The 22,536-nt window shown below is 40.9% G+C and overlaps 1 long non-coding RNA gene across 6 annotated transcripts in view; it reads left to right on the forward strand.

Annotated features, from left to right (window-relative positions):
* LOC105480300 (uncharacterized) overlaps positions 1-22,536 on the forward strand; it is a 124,944-nt gene that overhangs the window by 84,641 nt on the left and 17,767 nt on the right. For 4 of the 6 annotated variants that reach the window (XR_011620013.1, XR_011620016.1, XR_011620018.1 and 1 more), the window contains exon 3: positions 20,871-20,949. This is a non-coding gene — a long non-coding RNA (uncharacterized lncRNA). The remainder of the gene's footprint in view (positions 1-20,870; positions 20,950-22,536) is intronic. The other 2 variants (XR_011620014.1, XR_011620017.1) reach the window with 1 other exon arrangement.

The raw sequence follows: 22,536 nt of genomic DNA on the forward strand, positions 1-22,536 counted from the left end.
TTCGTGATTCCATTGTAGTTGTTTTGTTGTACTTCAGCAGATTTTCTTTCTAAAAGCAAGGATGTGTTTTGGCTTTAAAAGATTATTATAATTCTTTTAAAATTAAGGATGCCATTGACTTTGGGGCCAGAAAATTCCTTTATTCTAGAATTATTCCACCAGTGACTACAGTAGGTCTTTTTAAAAAATTCTACTGATTTTTTTAAAAAAATTACATTTAAGGACAACAGGTATAAAGTTGAAGTACTATGTGAAGCAGGAAGAACAAAATGAAACAGCTGTCATGGCAATCAGCCACTCCTTTTTTTTTTAATAAGACTGTAATAAATAATATGTTTATGTCCCCACCAGTATGCTTTCTAGAACACATAAGTATGGTATAATGGGAGGCAGAAATCTCTGCTTCAGCTTCTGACTCATCCACTATCTAAACGTGAAATGTTAGGTATAATACCATTTCATTTATTAAGACTATTCTGCCTGCCTCACAGGGTTATTATGTGGTTCCAAAGAGGTAGAGGTGAAGGCACCTTAAAAAGCCTAGGTACTATCCATCACCACGAAGATCTCCCTCATGTTACCCCTTTGCGGTCACACCCACTCTGCTTCTGCTCACCATCCCTAACCCCTGGTGACTACTGACCTTGTCTCCATATCACACACTATGTGATATGATGTAAATCTTAAAATGTTATTAATTAAGGTTGCACTGTCTGCTGTGGCCTTTTTGTACATGAATGGGTACAAGGCTGCCCTAAAATAGGCACCTTAAAGACTTGATTTAGCAGAAGAACAGAAGTTAAAAGGGAAATTAATATAACCGATAACTTTTCAGTACTGTTTCGCTAATGGCAAAGGGAATTTACATTATGACTTGCAGAGGGTAATTAATTGGTTGAAACACCCCTAGCATTCATGACGATGCTTTAAAAATGCCTTGCACCATACTCGATAGCAGAAAGGCCAGGGGAGTTGGGAAGAGCGAGGGATTCTCAAATAGGTAGATATTTACATAATATACTCAGCTTGAATTTTTCAAGTTATTTTAAAGTTAACTGAAATTGTTTTATTGTAATATGTTTTATAGGTAACGTATTTTCTCCACCCTCAGGTTAATGTTCAATGTTTTGTCAGAGACACCTTGGAAAGCAGAGAAGTGCTATGGCTGGGAAGTACAGTGGTGTACCAAGGCCTGGTCACTGCTGTAACTCACTCACTGTTGTGTGTTTATGCCACAAGACTTACCACTGTTTAGGATAGTAGAATGAACACATGGGGTAGTCCTTTATATATGGATATATTTACTTTTTTAAGGATAAACATGTATCATACTTTTAAAAAATTATCAAGGTAGAAGGCCTTCTTTTGGAATGATGCAGGCATACGTGAGTGAATAACATGTTCAACAACATGTTCATACTCAACAACATATGTTGAGTATGTTTATACTCAACTCCCTTGAGAACCATTCAGGTTGTTGTGTGTATCGATACTTTGTTCCATCTTTGTGGCGCAGTATTCCATAGTATGGATGTATCACAGATTGTTTAATCATTTACCTATTGAGGGATATTTTGGTTGTTTACAGTAAGGACTATTTCAAGTAAAGCTGCTATGAACTATTATGTACAAGTTTTCATGTGAACATAAGTCATATTTTTTCAGGGACAAATGCCCAGAATACAATTGCTCGGTCACATAGGAAGTGTATGTTTAGTTTCTGAAGAAATTGCCAAACTGTTTTCCAGAGTGGCTGTACCATTTGACACTCCCACAGGCAATATATGAGAGAGGTGGTTTCTCCCCATCCTCTCCAGCATTTTGTGCTGTCACTGTTTTTTGTTATCTGTACTAAGAAGTGTGTAGTGATATCTCATTGTGGTCTCAATTTGCTTTCCCTAATGGGCAGTTCTGTTGAATATTTTTTCATGTGCTTATTTGCTACCTGTATATCCTTTGCAGTGGAATGTCTGTTCATGTCTTTTGCCCATTTTCTAATTGAATTGTTTATTTCAATATTGAGTTATTGGTATATTCTAGATAATAATCCTTTGTAGAATATGTGATTTCTGAATATTTTCTGCCAGTCTGTATATTGTCTATTCATCCTCTTAATAGTCTTTTGCAGAGCAAAAGGTTTTAATCTTGTTAAAGTCAAATTATCAAGTTTTTTTCTTTTATAGTGTCATGGTATACCTAAGGATTCTTTGCCTAGCCCCATATTCTGAAGATTTTCTCGTGCTTTTTTTCTAAGTTTTATAGTTTTATATTTAAATCTATCACCCATTTTGAGTTAATTTTTATTTAAGAGGTGAGACTTAAGTTGAGGTTCATTTTGGGTCTATGAATGTTCAGTTGCTCTAGTGCCATTTGTCAAAATGCTACCCTTTCTCTAATGAATTTCTTTTGCACCTTTGTCAAAAATCAATTGGGAAATAATTTGTGTCTTTCCCTGCACCAATACCACACAGTCCTGAGTACTATAGCTGTATCGTAAGTCTTGAAATCAGGCAGATTGATTCATCTCACTTGATTCTTTTTCAAAATTGAACTATCTAGTTCTTCCGCTTTTACATATACATTTTAAAATAATCTTGTCTGTATCTACAAAATACAGGGATTTTGTTAAGTATTGCATCAAGGCCGGGCACAGTGGCTCACGCCTGTAATCCCAGCACTTTGGGAGGCTGAGGTGGGCGGATCACCTGAGGTTGGGAGTTTGAGACCAGCCTGACCAACATGGAGAAATCCCGTGTCTACTAAGAATGCAAAATTACACCGGTGTGGTGGTGCATGCCTGTAATCCCAGCTACTCAGGAGGCTGAGGCAGGAGAATCACTTGAACCCGGGAAGCGGAGGTTGTGATGAGCCAAGATTGTGCCATTGTACTCCAGCCTAAGCAACAAGAGTGAAACTCCATCTCAAAAAAAATTTAAAAAAAAAAAAAAGAATTGCATTAAACTTTACTGTATCATTTTGGGCAGAATTGACATCTTTACTATGTCGAGTTTTCAAATCCATGAACACAATATGCCTCTCCATTTATTTAGATTTTGTATTTCTTTCATTAGCATTTTGTGGTTTTCAGCATCCAAGTTCTGTGCAAGTTTTGTTAGATTTACATGGTGTAAGACGAATAAAACCATTTTTTCCCTCTACTCACACACCACTCCACATAATACTCCTGACATCAGCTGTGTAGGGGTAGTTCCCCACACTCCATGCAGTTCTTCAGAGGACACCAGCTGGGCGTTCTATAGTTCAATTCAATTGTGACACTGTCTACCTGGAGATAACATCAGAACCCACCATTGAAGGGCTCAGTCCCGCAAGATTCCCCCACCTTCAGATGCCAATCACAGGTAGTAGGTTGTCATCTATACTTCCGATTAACCAGCTCTAAATCCCAGCTCCCACACCCTCTTATTGGCTCTATTAATTTGCTAGAATAGCTCACAGAACTCAGGGAAACACTTGACTTACACTTACTGGCTTATTAATAAAGGGTACAGATGGACAACCAGGTGAAGGGGTACATAGGGTGAGGTCTGGAAGGGTCCTGAGCACAGGAACTTCTTTTCCATGGAGTTGGGGTGCCCTACCCTCCTGACACACAGATGTGTTTGCCAACCTGGAACGCCTCTGAATGCCATAGTTCAGAGATTTTTATGGATGCTTCATCACATAGGCATGATGAATTCTTAACTCTCCAGCACTTCTCTACTCTCTGGAGACTGATGGGGGTGGCTAAAAGCTCCAAGCTTAAATTAGACAGGCATGGTGGCACGTGCCTGTAATCCCAGCTACTAGGGGGGCTGAGGCAGGAGGATCGCCTGAACCTGGGAGTCGGAGGTTGCAGTGAGCCAAGACTGTGCCACTGCACTCCAGCCTGGACGACGAAGCAAGACTCTGTCATTAAAAAAAAAAACAAAAACAAACAAAAAAAAACCCCTCCTAGCTTATAATTATGGCTTGGTTGTGTTTATGATTCTGGTGACCAGTCCCCATCTAGGAGCCCACCAAGAGTCACCTTATTAGAATAAAAGATGCATCTGTTATCAGGAATTTCCAAGAGATTATAAGTTCTGTGTTAGGAACCTGGATCAAAGAACAAATTTTAGAACAGAAGATTCCCCTAGTACCCCTATCTGTAAGATATTAGGATCTCTGTCTTAGGAACTAGGACAGAGACGAAATATTAGAACAAAAGATCCTCCTAGCATCCCTGTTGCTCAGGAAATTACAAGGGTTTTTAGGAGGTCCATGCCAGGAACTGGGAGGGCAGAGACGTACATACATACATACATACATATCTCTCTCTTCATCTTTACAACATATTTCTTTTGTTTTTAGGGATTATAAATGGTATTTTTAAATTTGGCATTTACGTATTCATTGCTAGCATATAGAAATACAATTGATTTTTACATCTTTACTATGTTTATCTTGTATTCTGTAACCTCTCTGAACTGCCATAGGAATTCTAGCAGTTTTCTGGGTTTTCTTGTTTTGCTTTTAGATTCCTTGGGACTTTCTGCGTAATTTCATGCTCTCTAGATATACGGACAACTTTATTTCTTCCCTTTTGTTCTTCATGCCTTTTATTTCTTTGTCTTGCTTTATTACACTGGCTAGAACTTCCAGTACTATGTTGAATAGGAAAGGTGAAAGCAGTCAACCTTGCCTTGTCTCATTTTATGGGGTAAGCATTCAGTTTTTCACCATGAAGTATATTAATTGTAGAATATTTGGTAGGTGCTTTTTATCAAGTTGAAGAAGTTCTCTATTTATATTTTTCTTAGAGTTTTTATCGTGAACAGGTATTGAATTTTGTCAAATACTTTTTCTGTATAAATTGATAGGATCATGTAATTTTCTTCTTTAGCCTGTTACATTGATAGAGTTTTGAATACTGAACCAGCTTGCTTCCCTGGAATAAACCCCATTTGGCCATGATGTGTAATTCACTTCCTAATACTGCTGAATTTTATTTCCTAATGTTTTGTTAAGGAGTTTTGTATCTATTTTTATGAGGCATATTTTGGTCTGTAGTTTTCTTTTGTGTACTATCCCTGTCTGGTTTTGATAGGAGAGTAATATTGTCTTCGTAAATTGAGAACTGTTTCTTTCTCTTCTGTTTACGGGAAGGCAATGTGTTGAACTGGGGTTCATTCTTCTTTGGCAGAATTCTCCTAGGAAAACATCTGAACCGGGAGATTTCCATTTCAGGAGATTTTAAATTACAAATTCAGGGCGGGCACAGTGGCTCACGCCTGTAATCCCAGCACTTTGGGAGGCCAAGGCGGGCGGATTACGAGGTCAGGAGATCGAGACCATCCTGGCTAACACAGTGAAACCCTGTCTCTACTAAAAATACAACAAAAAAATAGCTGGGCGTGGTGGCGGGTGCTTGTAGTCCCAGCTACTCAGGAAGCTGAGGCAGGAGAATGGCATGAACCCAGGAGGCAGAGCTTGCAGTGAGCAGAGATCGCACCACTGCACTCCAGCCTGGGTGACAGAGTGAGACTCCGTCTCAAAAAATAAATAAATAAATAAAAATTACAAATTCAATTTCCCTAATAGTTAAAGGGCCATTCCAATTATCTATTTCATGTTGGGTGAGTTTGGTGTTTTTTGAGGAATTGTTCATTTTATCTAAGTTATCAAATTTATGTGTGTAGAGTTGTTCATAGTAATTACTATCCTTTTGGTGTCCATAGGGTCCATAAAATCTCCTGTGTTTTAATTCTTGATATTGATAATTTGTTTTCTTTCATTTTTGCTTTATCACTCTTTCTAGAAATTTGTCAATTTTTTTGTTTCTTTTCTAAGAACCAGATTTCTGTTTCATTCATTTTCTGTACTTTTCTATTTTCAATTTCACTGGTTTCTGCTTGTTACTATTTCCTTTCTTTGCTTGCTTTGAGTTTATTTTGCTCTTTTTCTAGGTTGTTGAGGTAAGAGTTTATATTATTATTATTTGGGACTCTTCTTCTTTTCTAATATAAGCATTTATGATGCCCCTGTCCTAGTTCTTTGGCTATTGAGATAATTTTGAGTTTGGGGGGACCTTTTATTCAGCATTTTTGTCTGTGCCCTGTTGCATTTCCGGGTCGATGGCTTCTTCACCTCCAGGTCTGGAATAGATAAGGCAAAAAGAAAAGCCAGTAAAGTCATCACTGTCATTTTTTGGGGCCCAGGGTCCCCCGCTAGACTTCTTCCTTCTCTCCACTTTTCAGATCCGTATCTCCATAATGTGAAAATACAGATGTAGATCCAGGTATATCTAGGCACCTTACTAAACCATTTAGTCATTCTAACCACTTTCAAGTGGATGAACTTGGATTTTGGAGGATAATAATCACAAACTTTGAAAAGTACTATGTTTTCTCTTTCTTTCCAATATTTGTACCTCACTTCATTTTCTGGTCACCGCCTTTCCCAAGACCACTGGTGTAATGTGGAAGTAATCACAATGATGGCCATTTATCCCTCTCTTACTTCTTGCATTTCAGTGTTAAATAGATTACTTTATAGATTTCTGTAGGAATTGATTTTTTTTTTTTTTTTTTTTTTTTTGAGACGGAGTCTTGCTCTGTCGCCCAGGCTGGGGTGCAGTGGCCCGATCTCGGCTCACTGCAAGCTCCGCCTCCCGGGTTTGTGCCATTCTCCTGCCTCAGCCTCCCGAGTAGCTGGGACTACAGGCACCCGCCAACATGCCCAGCTAGTTTTTTTTTTTTTTTTTTTCTTTTTGGTATGTTTTAGTAGAGACAGGGTTTCACCATGTTAGCCAGGATGCTCTCGATCTCCTGACCTCGTGATCCGCCCGTCTCAGCCTCCCAAAGTGCTGGGATTACAGGCTTGAGCCACTGAGCCCGGCCAGGAATTGATGTTTTGAGTCATCAAATGTCGGTACTGAATTTATCAAGATGATTGTGTGGTTTTTCTATTAATTAGTTGAATCATAGTAATGGATTCTTCTAATGTTAAGTTATCCTTGCATTCCTAGGATCAATTCTTCTAGATCGTGTTGTGTTACTCTTTAAAGACACTACTGATTTTGAGTTAGGAAATTATATTAGGAGTTTTGCTTATGTAAGCATTAATAAGATTGTGCTTAGAACCCCTCCTGCACACCAAACAAATAGCCTCTTTCAGATGGGTCATATGTTCTTCCTATGGTCACTCTATTAAATTAATATCAATTTTCCTTTTAAATATTAAATTTCTTCCTATTAAATGCTTTGCCTGGTTTTTGCAGGCATTTTGAGTTGTTGAACTCTGGTCTATACTTTGCTATTTTAGTGCCATACTATCCACTTTTGGTATCTAGGTTATGCTAGCTTTGTAGAATAAATTGAGACACTCTATATATTTTCTATGTTCTATGCAGTCTAGCACAGGAATTAATATGTACTTTACACTTTAAAGGTTGTTAAAAGTAAAAAAAAAAAAAAAAAAAAAAATGTAGTGAGTAGTAAAACCATCTGGGCCTGGGACCTGGCTGGTGGGAGAGTGGGATCTTTGACTATCTTTTCAACTTTTTTTCCCCTATAGTTTCTGATCTTTTCAGGTTTTCTGCTTCTTTTTTAATCATTTTAGCAGTTCATATATGTCTAGAAAATTTTTATTTCCACATTTATTCTTCCAAAATTATTTTAAATGTACTGGTATTTGCATATATACTCTTTCATAATTTGAAATGTTATACCCTCTGTATTATTCCTAAGTTTTGTTTATTGTTTTTCATACTGGTCTTTTGTTGAACTTAACATCTTTTGGGTTTTAATGATCAAACCGACTTGTTTTCTATTTCATCATCCTACTTTTTCTTTATTGAATCCCTTTCTTCTACTTTTTTAAGGAATCTTATTGTTTAGCACATTTTCAATCTTTCTTATTTTGCATTTTAAACTTTGACTCTGTCTTTGATGTGTCCTGTAAATTTTGAGCTGAGTGCTCTGATTATTACTCATCGCTATATGGTCTCTAATTTCAGCTTTGATTTTCTTTTATAAATTACTCTTGGGTTAGAGCTCCGAGAGATCTGTAGTATTTCTCTTTTGAGCGTTTTATTAAGATTTTATTTCTGGCTGAATACCGAGTCAGATTTTTAAAGTGTTCTATAGAAATTTAAACATATATTTTATGTTTGTTGAAAACTGAGTTTACATATGAAAATTATCTAGCTCAGTGTGTATTCAAATCATCCATACCCTTACCTATTTTTTCGTCTACTTGGTCTGTCAATTTCTGAGAAAGATGTGCTAAAGTTTCCCACCATGATTACAGGTTAACAGTTTCTGCTTGCATTTCTAACACTTGTTACACAGTTCCATGCTGTGTTGTTCAGTGGGGAAAGGTTTGTGGCTACTATTATCTTCTAGATTGCATCTTTAATCCATATAAAATATTCTCTTACTTTTGGCCTTGAATTCTATTTTTGTCTGACACTAATACTGTGTTTTTTGCTTTCTTTTTGACAACATTTAGTTGGTTTTTTAGTTGGTTTATCTCCAGTCATTCTATATCATTTTAAGTCTTTTGAAAATAACAAACAGCTTGGTTCTGTACATTCCCCATCTCAAAGTCTGTTAACAGGAGACTCTAAACTATATTTATTATAGATATTGGTGTATTTGGACTTATTCCTGTCATTCATTTTCTACTTAACATGCTTCTTGTTTCTCTACCTGCCTCCTTTTTCTTTATTGCTATATTCATAATGTTTTCTTTTTCATCCTTCTGTGCTTTGGAAGTTCTCTATCCTATTCTTCTTCAGTTATTTTTAAAATTTTTTATTTTATTTATTTATTTATTGAGACAGGGTCTTGCTGTGTTACCCAGGCTGGAGTGCAGTGGTATAATTATGGCTCACTGCAGCCTCAACCTCCTAAGTAGCTAGGACTGCAGGTGCACACCACTATATCTTTTTTTTTCTTTTTTTTCCTGTAGAGACAGGGTCTCACTGTGTTGCCCAGACTGGTCTTGAACTCCTGGGCTCAAAGTGATCCTACTGCCTCAGCCTCCCAAAGTGCTGGGATTACAGGCTTGAACCACTGCGCCCGACTGACTCTTTAGTTATTTAAAGCAGAGTATTTAATCCTTATCATTGATGGGAAACTATAATTTCAATCAAAATTTGTAATCTACCCTCCCCCACCAAGACAAAAATCTTTAGCACATTTTTACATGCTTTTAACTTCCAAGGATTTCTCGCCCCGATTGTTTTTTTTTTTTTTTTTTTTTTTCACAATAACCTATTGTCGTTTTACCAGTGCACTTTGAAGAGAGAGAGTGAGTCTGTGTGGGTAGTGTATAAGTTCTGTTATCTGCTTTGGAGTCTAGTTCTATTTATCCTCAACTCTCTCTATTGTGCAAATGATTTCCTTGAATATCTGATGATTCTTGCTTGTCCATTCATATTTTAAATACAGAAATGTGTGAACTGGTGTTGGTAATTGTCTTGCGTTTCCTCACTGTCATGAGCCTTGGTTTCCACTGCAGATCTCACCTCTGGAGGGAAGGGATGACTAAGAGCCACATGTCAGTAGCTGGTTTCCCTTTGGGGTGCCTGAGAAGTGAGCAGCCCACTGCTGGGACCCTCATGGGGTGCTATAGGGAAGCTTCATCCTGTGGAGCAGGTTCCCAGAGCTCACTTCTGAACAGAGTTGTGTTTCTCTTTTCCTCGCCTTATCCTTGACGCTGTCTACTGAGGTACCTTGTGCCCTCTGACTGATGTTCTAGACTCGGTATCCCAGAGAACAGTCCCTACACATTCTAGACCAATTCCCAGCCTTAAGGGCTACACTCATGGGTCAAGCTGGGTCAAGCTTGGTCACAGACACTGCCTCCAGTCTTCCACACAGTTGGGGAAGGGGCAGGAAGGATTGGTCCCTGTATGTAGACTATGTTTTAACTTAGTCTGCTCTTCCTCCTCATTTGGAGTTTTTTCAGCCTACCATTGTGAAGATTCTCTTACCTCTGCTGAGCCTACCGCTGAGCCTGTGCAGGGTAGCCATTCACTATTGTAACTTTCCCATCAACCTGCCCCACCCGCTTTCTGTCTTCTAGAAGTTCATCAATGTACCTGGGGTGCTAATAGGGCCCACCTTTCAGTGCTATTAAGGATTTATTTTATTTCTTGGTGAAGGGAAGAAAACATTTATGCTTGGTGTGCCATCTTGAACCAAAAGTCTAGAAGGGGGTTTAGGATGTTACAAACATAGCTTTTTGAGTGAAAAAACAAATCACTAAAATATTTTTTTCTATAAATAATTCTAAAAGAGACATCTCTTTTCCTTTAAATGTTAGTCAAATAAATAAAATATAGGAATGTAGTGGTGTTTGTCTAAGATTAGAATGAAGTAGTGAGCACTACTGTCCCTACAGAGGCTGAATGTTGGGGCTGAGCTTGTATTGGCAGCATTGGTCATATACACTGTCTGCCTCTATTAAAATGTAACTACTATTAGCAAATGAAATTAAATACTGCAGTTGCCTAGTAACTAATCCAATCTGAGAAAGAAGCAAAAATAGAATACATAAATTTAGAACTTTTAGGCCACGTGCCAAGCAAAATATTCTTGCTGTATCCTTTTGATCATCTGCGATTTGAATGGAAGAAAGAATATTTTGGTGTCAAGGCAACATTTGTGTTGACATTTCTTGGAAAAGTGAATACCCCTTGATAACTGAACATATATGAGAAATCATCCAGCTTCCCAGGGACCTCTGGCCACAGTATCCCTCAAAATCACCAAATGGAAGAAGCTCTGACTATTAGCAATTTATTTTTCTGACTTAATTAAAAAGCCAAAGGGCATTATGTGATTTCAGCCACATTGTACTGTTAGAAGAAAAGTATAAACCATCTGCTTTACCCATTTTCATGAAAATAAAAATATCAAGCAGCTTTTCAACAAGACACAAAAAAATTAAGACACAATTTAATGTTTTGTGTACATGAAGTAATTACTGGGGGGTCATATATTAGAGTTCAAAGAAATACCATGATATTGACATTAAATGTGACGTCAGTTACTTCAAATATTACTTTTTTCTGTCTCCATTAAAAACTGAAAAAAACATGTATTTACAGATCATGACATATTTCAAAATAGTAAGTAAAAAAGAAAATGAAAAAATTATTCCCCTCCAAACAAAAAGAATATAAAACTTAAAGAAAACTTGTAAGACTAATACAATGAATTTCATATACTCTGGACCCAGATTGATTACTTTATAAGTTCTCTCCCTGTCTCCCTTTCTCTTTCTCTCTCTCACGCACACACGCACACAAATGTGTGTGTGTGCATATATGCACATTCTCCCCTAAACCATTTGGGAATTAGTTTGTCTTTAAATATTTCATTATGTATTTCTTGAGAACATAATCAAGCACAATTATGCAATTCAGGAAATTTAACATTGATAAAATATTGTATCGGTACAATTGTGTTAGTATTGTATTGATACATATCACTATCCATATTCACATTTTGCCCCTTGTCCTAATAATGTCCTTTACAGACACTTCTTTTTCCCTTGATCCAGGATTCAGTCCAGTAGTGTGCGTTGCATTTGGTTATGTTTCTTTGATCTTCAGTAATGTGAAACAGTCCCTTAGCCTTTCTTGTCTTTCACGACATTGACATTTTTTAAGAAAACCAAGAATGTCTCTTACTTTGGGTTTTTGTGATACTTCTTCATGATTAGATAGAAGACACATTTTCAGTCATTAATCACAATCTTCTTTTGAATAATCTAAGTCCTTAAGAGGACCATCAGGTAGAAGGTGGTTAGCAAACATCAGAGCCTGTCAGTCCAAAGCGTAGCTGGGTCAGATGTGGCTCTTGGCTGGGGGTGGCTGGCAACCTTGCCAGCCCAGGCTCATGTGCCGAGGGCTGTGGCCCCAGCTCTCTGGTGTATCACCACTTGGCACACAGCACACAGTAGGCACTTCCTAACAAAGTGTGCAGGGACTCATTCCAAAATAGGAAAGCAATCATTTGAGCATGAAACCTATTTTTTCCACTCTCTTTTAGAAATATAAAAGCTCATAAAAGAAGAGGCCATAAACATTAGCAAAAGTATTTGGGCTATCTAAATGGTCTTCTATTACTAATAGTTAGCAAGTTAAGTTTTATACATATGTGTGTGTGTTTGTGTGTGTGTGTGTGTGTATATATATATATATATACACTTTAAGTTCTAGGGTGCATGTGTACAACATGCAGGTTTGATACATAGGTATACATGTGCCATGTTGGTTTGCTGCACCCATCAACTCATCATTTACATTAGGTATTTCTCCTAATGCTATCCCTCCCCCAGGCCCTGGTGTGTGATGTTTCCCACCCTGTGTCCAAGTGATCTCATTGTTCAGTTCCCACCTATGAGTGAGAACATGCGGTGTTTGGTTTTCTGTCCCTGTGATAGTTTGCTGAGAATGATGGTTTCCAGCTTCATCCATGTCCCTGCAAAGGACATTAACTCATCCTTTTTTATGGCTGCATAGCATTCCATGGTGCATATGTGCCACATTTTCTTAATCCAGTCTACCACTGATGGACATTTGGGTTGGTTCCAAGTCTTAGCTATTGTGAAAAGTTTTTAAACTGATACCAACTTTAACTGTTTAAAGAAAGGTTGGCTGATAAATTGAAGGGTGAGAATTATGAGTAAACCACTTGCAATGGAAATGAGTACATAAAATAGGCTTAAAAGGGAAGTTCACATTCAGACCAGTGGGCTAAATGTATATAACCTGACCTTCTTAAAGTCAGGTTTTGCCCCCACACCCATGTTTTCAATGATGGATTAGGTTAGGGAAGGTTTTTGTGGGAACTGTGTGTGTATGTAAGAGCTTATGTTTACATGTGGTTGGATTTGGAAGAGGAAATATTCAAAGACCTGTTTCTTGTTCTCAGGACGTAAGAGTTTCATATCTAAGTGTCCCAGGGCCACAGGTTTTTCACTGGCATGGCCTATTATCACCCACATCCACAGGCATCTGCACATTATAAATTCTGGATAGTGTCAAACAGTTCTTCTTGGCCTCTGTGTGCAACCTCTTTGTTTAGTGTCCAACTTCATTCCTTTCTGCAGGTCTTCCCTTTTGTTCCTCCATTCTCATCTTTCTGCAGTTTTTGCCAATCTCAAAAATGCAGGCCGGAAACCTTATAGCAGTTGCCCCAGGGCTGCGATGTCAAGTTCTTTGGACGTCTCACCATAATGCTTTGTGCATCCTTTTTATTTGCAACTCTTATTTTATTATGGCTTGAACCTAAGTCATCGTTCTGAGCTTAAGTTCTCACCTGCTCTCTTCAGCTTCCATGCCTTCTCAACTGCTTCCCCTCTCCTCTGCTTTGTGCAAAGACCAAGGGAAGAGTGAGCAGCTCTTTGGAACAAATATATTGCTTCTCAGTCTTTTATTTATTCAAAAAGCATTTATTGAGCATCTACTATGTGCCAGGCACTGTTCTTGGCATTAGACGTACAGATGAACAGGTCAGATGAGATCCCTACCCTCAACGGAGTTTATAGTCCAGTGGGAATCATGTGATAGACTAGGATATAAATACAGGAAGTTCATAGTTCCCAATGGAGATAAGCATTATGGTGAAAATCAAATGGGTTAACATGGAAGATAGCAGGAAATGCTTAGGGCACAGACCCTGGCTTCCCAGTCTGTCTTCTCAGAGAGGAAGCCCTCTCTAACTATGGGTTTTGCTCTGGTACTCCTCTGCACAAGCTGCTCGTCTGTTCTCTCTTTTCCCTTGGGCTGGATCCAGGGTAAGTATTGGGGGAGATGCCAGCTAGACCCCAGGAGCTCTTTAGGAAATGCTAAGTTACTTGGAGACAAGACAAGGTGTGTACCTCTCACAGGCATAACCTGGGGGTCAGGGAACTGAATGATCCCGTTCGATAATCTGATAACTTACTTACTAAAGAAAAAGACTTTTAGTTAATTCAGGGGGAAGCGAATAGAGCATGATTTGTTTAACCTAATCTTTATGTGGAAAAAAATCAGAACTATGGTACAACAAATTTAGATTAGATAACATCTTGCTTATACTTTCTAAACATGATGTGACTATACTGTACTGTGTAGTTAACGCAATGATTTCTGTAACTCTTAGTAATTACCATTTCAGTTACATCTGCCCCTAAAATCGGGCCATATGCAAGTCTCTCATATATTATTTATCTTTCAAAATGAAAAGGTAACAGACTGAAATTATAACCTTAAACAGTGTAGGTTGTAGGCATTATTTTTCCCACATCTTTTCAAAAGGTCACATCTTTGGGCTAAGGTTTGAATTTTGGAATGCATCTAGCTAGCTTGGGTTGGGCATGAGAGGAAGGAACAGCTGTATCTGTTCAGGGGTTAATTGGTAACAATTCTCTAAGCCATTGAAATGAATTCTTTTCCTCAGGCTGATGCCAGAGATAGTTGTATTATGAATTTAGCTGTGAGCAATTTTATATTGTATAGTACATAAAAGAACATACACATTGTCCAATAAAAGGCATGTACTGTCACCAAAACTTAACCTAAGGCACTCATTTGGGGAGTGAGAGAGCAAGGCAGTTCTCATGCCTTTGGTAGGACAGGACCACCGCATCCAGCCAGGTCAACCTCACTTACATGTGGTGCTTCTCCATAGTTTGAAAAGGGCTTCCTTAGTCCTGCCATAGCACAAAGCTCAGATTCTCTTTGACCTTCACCCTGTCCTGCAATCCATGGACTATGTGGGCAGCCCCAGGCCAGGAAAGCACTGGTTGGAGGGCTTTGATGCCCCCACCTTGCTTTTAGGGGAACACAGGGCACTGCTCTCCTTTCCTCTGCTATCTGCTGATTCCAGAACTCCTGTAAATGGCAGATACCCAATAGCAGAGCTGAAATGAACACCTTTTTTGCATTTTCAGCTGAGGTGGCCCATGAGGGACAACAGAGGCCTCCCTGGAGAGACTGGGGCCCACATAAGTCACCAAGGTCAACAAAGCATGGTCAGAAGGTCAAACTTCCTGCCTTCAGGGATTTGTAGCCCTTTAACCTCTGGAGGGAAAAGTTCAAAAAGGAGGTCCCTTGAGTGGCGCAGTGCACAGATTTTATGACAGTACAATACAACACATGGACCAGGATTTCTCTACCCTTCCCACACCTGAGCAGCACCAGTCTGCAACATCGTAAGGTTCCTAAGCAAAGAAAGCATAAAACTGGCAAAACCTGAGTGTCCCTATTATTCCCTGGTGACCTTAATAGCCCTCCCACCTCTACGCCACATGGGTCTGCCACCATTTTTCCTTCTTCTGAATCCTAAAAGCGGCCAGCTATGGTCTAGAAAGTGTGGACCACTCACATGGTGCCTTACCCCAAGAGCAGCCTCCTAATCCAGAGACAGACCCAAATGAGGAGGAGAAAATAAACAATCTTCCATCTGCAAGAGCCTTTTTTTTTTTTTTTAGCACAATGTGAAAGTAACCTCAAAGATAAAAGTAAAAACTTGAGATTCCAAAGAAAATGAACTGTAGTGGCAAGCATGATATATACACGATTGCACTCCATGACTGTCAAAATTCAGCAGGGAGAATCATTGTCCCTTGGTAATTATGCGCATCCATTAGCATGGCATCCATTCTTTGTCAGAAGCGTTTGGTGACAGTCTCTCTCCAGAGAAGCACACAGCTCGCGTGGCCTGCAGTTAGATGGCCAGGACGCACCTCCCCCAGGGAAATGCTGCTGATAACACCCTATTAAAGGCAGAGTTTGTTGGGTTTTGTTTTTTTAATCTCAGACGCCAGTGCAGAGGCACAAGATGTTTATTATAATTTTATAGACACTTCTAACAAAAGCTTCACTCAGGAAGGAAAATTAAATGTTAAGGTTTCAGGGATGGTGGGGGTGGGGTGGTAAGCTGCAGAAGGTTGGAAAAGAGAGGGGAAGTGTCATTTCCTTTCCTTTAGGAAAGAGAAAGACGGGGCAAGCCATAAACATAGCTTCAGTCCCAAGCTGGCAATTCTTACACTTAATATGTTTTGTCAGGCAAGTCCTCAATACAGATTAAAATGAAATGCCAAGTAATTTCCACCTCTCGGCCGCTCATGTCTGCGAACAATGGAGAGTGTTTTGATGAATGTCAGTTAATGGCACTTACGCTCTTGTAGATTTCATCCTCGCAGCAAGGCCTAAGAAATGGGGGGTGAGGGGGCTATCTGTGTGTGGAGGGGAGGGGTGGGGAAGATTGGTTCATAATCCCCTTCTTACTAATTTGATTCATAATGATGGAAATTGAAAGTGAACCAAAAACAAAATCAGGATGCCCAGAGAAGATGACCCTTCGTTGTTAATTAGGCTCAAAGCAGAAAACGTGATTTCTACGAGCTGGGTCCACTAGGAGAAGGATTTCTTCGCGTTTGCATGTTTGCCAGGCAGCTTCTTCTCCAGTGGAAGGGGCCGGCTGCATTGCTGGGGTCTAAGTCTTTGGTTCAACTGGAAAGTTTGCAGCAAGTCTCTCAATCGTCACACTTTCCAGTCAGTTCCATCCTGACACAAACCCGACGCTGCAAACCCCACAGGCTGAGCCTTGTTATCTCATTTCCCTGCACATCACTGCCTTTGCAATTTTGCATTCTGAACTCCCAGTGTGGGGTAATTTTGAAGAGTAGGATAAAAACTGAAGCGCCAGCAGAATTCTATCACCCAGGGATTTAAATCCTCACCTTCCTCACAACTGGCATGTGCAATGTACTTATTTCTCTTATCCTGTTCTTAAGCTTGATTGGGAGGATTTGGTTTTCGCTTATTCTTTTACTGCCTGGAATAGGAGCTTTAACTGGAAATTGCTGACTAATTTTATGGTTGTGTAGGTAACAGGGAACACTTCTGTCTGGTAATCATTGTGAACAACATCTCTCTGTATTCAAAGTCTAGTGAGTTACATTGGTATTCCCTTCACAGTCGCAGTGACCAGCCCATTGACTCAGCTTTGGTGCTTACATGTTTCTTGTTGGTTTGCTTTTTGGAATCACTGCTTACCAAATTTTGTAGTATCAAACCCAGCCTTTTTAGATGTTGAATCAAATAAATTCTTGGGAGGTGTGGAAAAATTATCTTCCGGAAATGGAAGTCCCAAGAGCAAGGGGAATAAAACTAAGGTGTGTTGGGCTCCTCTGTTCTCCTATGTACCCCATGCTGGTTCCCTCTCCCCCACCTCATCTGCAGAAAAACCCTCTGAAGGGGTTGCTGTCCCTAGCTCACCCAAAGGAAACTGAGCTCACTGGCTTGCTCAAGACCCTGCATGGCTAGGGATGCCAGAGCAAGGCAGACTGATGGGTCTGTCTGACCCAAAGTCCAGCTCTCTCACTGAAGCCTTATCTTTTGGAAAGCTTCCAACAGTAACTCAGGAATTGAGCTTACTTGCTTAAAAAAAAGAAAGAAAGAAAAAAAAGGTTGATAAAACAACCTTCTGGTTATACTTTTATACTGATGCTGAATCCTGTTTTAAATTTTTTTAACCTTACACATTCCGGTCAGTGATTCGTGTCAAAGCATAAAACATGATTTCCGAGAACTGAGTCCACTTGGCAGAGGATCACTTTGCATTGAAGGAATCATACATTTTCTCATGTACGTTTCATAGGCCGTGTGAGTCTTCACCTTCCTGGATAACCAGGAATGTCCATTTTGCTGCCAGTTCCAGGCTTTTCAAAACTAAAGTTTTAAAGAGGTGCCTCTAAAACATGAATAAAACGGAATGGCATGAATCGGTCTCCCGTCTTCATTGGGGGCATTTGGAAAAGCAGTGGAGAGTAGGCAGCCTGCCTGCCTGTGAGGAAAGGAAGGGCCACACTCCCTGAAGACACCTGGGGACAGGAGGACTATGGCTCAAGCACAAGCCAAATGCCTGTGACTGACCCAGAAGCCCACAGCCACTCCCCGCCATCATGATCCAGAGGCACACTGTTGTCTCGGCATCTGGGGGATGAGCGCCAGCCTCCCGGGCTTGTCATCACTATCACTGGGAGAATGGTGGAAACATGTGAGTGAGGCCGAGTCTCCATTTCCTCACCCATTAAGTGGGGGCAATGATGTCCACCTTTCAGGGTTGCTGCAAGGCTTGGGGGGGGGGTATGTGGAGCACTAGGCACGGTCAGGCTTGGTGAAAGATGGCTATTGCAACCGAGGGGTTGCAGAAGATTCCAGCGAAGCCGGGTATCTCTAGCCCTCCTCAGCTGCCCTGAACTCAGTTACTGCTGCTTTTTTATAGTCTGTCTCTGATAACAATTCAAGTCTTCTTGCATTTGGAGGGAGTATAAAGGTGGGAGTTTAAGGTGCCAGTGAGGTGAATATTGAGTCTTCAGCCCCGTCCTGGAAAGACTAATTCAGAAAAGCAGCTTTGTCAGGCCAGAAAGCTGCAGGGTGTCTCCTCAGGTTCTTTCCTCTGGGAACTTCTCAGGATCAGAGGGATTCTTCAGTTTCTAAATCAAAGTAAAATCTCTGGCAAAACACCAAAATGGAGCAGAGTGTCTCTGTCAGCAGGTTTTGCTTCCTGAAGAACCATTTCCGCAGGCAGAAACACCAGCGGTCACTAGAGGAGCAGGAGGGTTGCAGCCCAGGAGCCCTGCCTCAGCCTAGACCCTCCACCAAGCGGGAGGCAGGGGATTGTCTGCTTCCCAGGGCAGGAGGGGCATCCCTACAAAAGGATTGCAAGATTTTGCTAATTTGTGTTGGTGAAAACCTGAAGAATGTGAATAGGAATGGATTATGAGGATGTTGGACCAAAGATGATCCTGAGAGATCCTGAATTGTATGTGTCAGCTGAGCAGCTGGAAGTGGCTCCAAGAGATAGTTTGGTTGGTTAGCTGAAAGTGAGACTCAATGGTTCTACATTCCATGTGGTTTCCAAAACTTCCTTGGCATCATGTAAGAGGATGGAATCAAAGGCTTAGAAGGCTGGGATGTGGGGATCGATTTATCATGTGCGCCCTGCACACCCACATTCACACTCTGTCCCTGGAGTAGGCTCAGAGGATACTCCCTTCAGTAAGGCCTTGAGCAGCCTGTCACTGATGGAGCCCCATTGGCCTGGGAGATCACTGTGGTGGTTGAGCTCTGTAGGCTGGGCACATTGGTGGGGGTGCTGCCATTGAGATAGGCTCTCTGATTTCAGTGGAGATGGTATAGGATCACCATGTGTCAGAGACCAGAGATAGGCACTTAACTGCCAGGGACAGAGTGGGCACAGTTACCTAATGGGCATCAAAATGTTTTTCAATATTGCTCTCCAGGTCTTCTACCAATGTGAGTTGTGTGATGTTTCCTCTCTCCATTGTTTTTCTTTGCTTTTACTACAACTACCTAAACACTGTATACCCTATCTTGGCTATGAATCAACTGATACCTCTATTTTGATCCTTTTAAATTTTTCTTCCACATCCTGGAGAAAACCTCTTCCAAGGACACAGTGGGTGCCACAAATACATTATCCTTTGACATAATGGACCCTGAGGCCAGGGGCGTAATTTAGAATGAATGTGCCAAGTGTGTGCCACTCTTTCAGGACAGAGCTGACGATGGGAACTCCCCACTTTGGTGTCTGGGCTTATTTCTGTGGTATTAGAGACACCCATTAGTGAGCTGCCAATTACTGTGACTGTTGATTGAGCCCAAGGATTATCTTTTATTCCCTCTACCAGCCAAGGAGAATGTCATCCCATTTTACAGATGGAGAAACTGTCATCTAATCATTAGGTGTGTGTTGCTGAGCTTTCTCCTTCTATCCCACATACCCAGAGTGTACCTGCAAGAGCCCCTTTCAGACCTCCTAGAGTGCAGTGTGCTCATCTTAACGCCCCTGCCAACTTAGTTTGAATCAATGTCATGGAGGAGCTGACTTGCTCATCTTCACTTTGCTGGTCTGGACCCATTACAGGAGTCAAGAAAATTAAAAGCATTAGTTTCAAAGGAAAGCTAAAGATGTTTGCTAAATATGTATGGCCCCTACCAACCTGCGGTTTCATAAAGGTTAATTGGCTGCTTTAAGCTCCACTGCCTCAGTTTCCCCCATCTGCAAGATGGGGACAAAACCGTGACCTACTTCCCATCTTGTCACATCCCATTTTATTGCCTCTCAAGGACAAGGAGAACTGAAGTGAAACCATATCATCAGCTGAGAAGATGGGCTTTGCTAAAGATTTTCTCATTTCACTCCTTTCTCTTCAACTTTACTTGAAAGTCCCCCTTCTCCTGCCCCCAGGTCTGTAGCTATTGCCTTAGCCCCCAGGAGTAGGAACAAAGGAATGACATCAGCTAAGTTGTGGGCTTGCTGCTTGTCTTAAAGAGTATCCCACCCTTTTTTCTTTCTTTCTAGTGATGTAGAATGGGAGGGAGAAGGGGGGAGGAAAGGATGGTGTCACAAACACACACAGTCTGAGAGCACCCAGCCCTAAAACAGGAAACTCTTCATCCTCTCACCACCTGTGCTTCAAAGATTCATAAAAGCATGTCACTAGAAGCATCACATGAAATGAGCTAAGAGGCACTTGAGGGTGCATGATAATGTTAGCTGTGCCCTGCCACTTTGTTAAAGAATGTGCAAGTGCAGGGAGAAATCCAGCACTGAGTGCCCAGGCAGGCAGAACTCTTCACCTACCACACCCTCCCTCCCTCCCCTCAACCACCTACCCCCACCCACAGTTTTTTAGCCCAGGGTTAAGATGGCAGGTCCATTATATAGTGGACCATCTTTCATGGCCCCTATGAAGTTCAGATAAGTCCCAAGGTTGCTTTTGCTGAGTCTGAAAAGGCTTGCCTTGAAGTTAAGGTGACTAGAGGGTGACTGATTCCTGAAAATTTCTTGCAGAGTGAAGGATGAGTTTGGACTTCTCAGTTTGTGTCCAGAACAAGGATGGAGAGGCTCAGCAGCACCAACAGGTCAGTAGGTAGGTTTTTTCTGTGCTATATGATCAGGTTCTGAGTTGCTACAGCCATGGCCTTTGGCCAGGCACGTGATGGTCTGCTTTTGAGGCTCAAGGGTATTGTTATTTCCATCTCAGCAATAAGAAAACAAGCCCAGAGTGAGCACTGGCCAGTGTTACAAGGCTGTAGAACACAGCAAAGTCAGGGGAGTGATCAGCTCTGGGGCATGGAGACACGACTCATGTCCCTGCCTCTCTCCACCCTCCCTGGGATTCACTTCCCATGGGGAAGGGGTCCTTGCTCTTGTCTGTGCTTCAGACACTGTCTCAGAATATGGTCTTTCAGTGTTAACATTAAAATAGTAATACCTAGTGTTATGGAAGTGTTTTACTTTGAGCAAAGTCTCAGGGATATTTGTCTACCCATTCCTCATTCAGTTATGTCAGTAAATAATTGCACAAATAATTTTTAAAAAAATATTACCAAGGAAACTGCATGGACCCCTTGAATTCTGCCCCCTGCCTTGGTCTCTCCCACTTTCCTGTTCTTCCTGTTTGTGCATCTGAATAAGCCCCTTCCCCAGGCATGTGAGCACATCCATTTGCAGGAAAGCTACCCCCTACCCCCAGGACTGGAGGCTCTTTTGAGGTATGGTACAAAGAGCCACCAGCTCCAACTCACCTGTGTCTCCCTCAGGGGCGAACAGAGGTGGATCTTTGAGCTGCTCCAATAATGACATTCTGGAAGAGTCAGTGTCAACCTCTGTGCCTCGGCCTAGAGTCTGGGGAGAGGACCCCCCATGAGGCAACTGCTCCCAGCCCCCAGAATTTGGTTAAGAACTACAGGGTAATGTGGATTTGTGAGTTGTCCTTCAGTTTTGCTAGTGATTTCTCTAAATAATGGCCAGGAGATCTGACAGGTCTGGAGGTGAGACTGAAGTGAGTCATTGCCGGTGTCAGCAGGTGTGTGCTAGTGTCTCCCAGCTCAGGCTGCAGAGTGTAAGAGAGGGTGACTCATTCGTTCTCAGAAGCCTGTTCTTGGTTACCTTTCCCTGAGTATTTTGTGGTGGTGTTGAGGTAACTCATTTTGTTCAGAAGCAGAACTTCCCCTTACTGCTACTCTATGAAACCATGTTTCGCTAAAGGGTTTTCTTCCTCCAAAACTCTATTAGCTGCTGCATTTTTTAAAGAGAGAATTTCTTGGGAGAACTACTAGAGAGAAGAGAATACAAACATATTGTTTTAGTCCTGTTCTTGCTCTGCTATAAAGAACTACATGAGTCTGGGTAATTTATAAAGAAAAGAGGTTTAATTGGCTCACAGTCCCACAGTCTGTATGGGAAGCATGGCTGGGGAGGCCTCAGGAAACTTACAATCATGGTGGAAGGGGAAGTAACTTACGAAATTTCACAGAGCTCCAAGGCCAGGAATTGTGGGGAGGAAGCAGGACTTTCAAAAAGAAAAATTAGGTCTCTGCTGCTAACCAGAAATGCCCAGCCAGGCCTTTGAGGTCTCAATGCCAGTCAAGTTTTCAAACAAATATACTTTCCAAATATACATTTTGTCTGACAAGCAAGCATTTTGAGTTCTCGCAACAGAAATGCGAGAGCT

Source organism: Macaca nemestrina, chromosome 2 (genome assembly GCF_043159975.1).
Source record: "Macaca nemestrina isolate mMacNem1 chromosome 2, mMacNem.hap1, whole genome shotgun sequence".
Taxonomy (NCBI): Eukaryota; Metazoa; Chordata; class Mammalia; order Primates; family Cercopithecidae; genus Macaca; species Macaca nemestrina.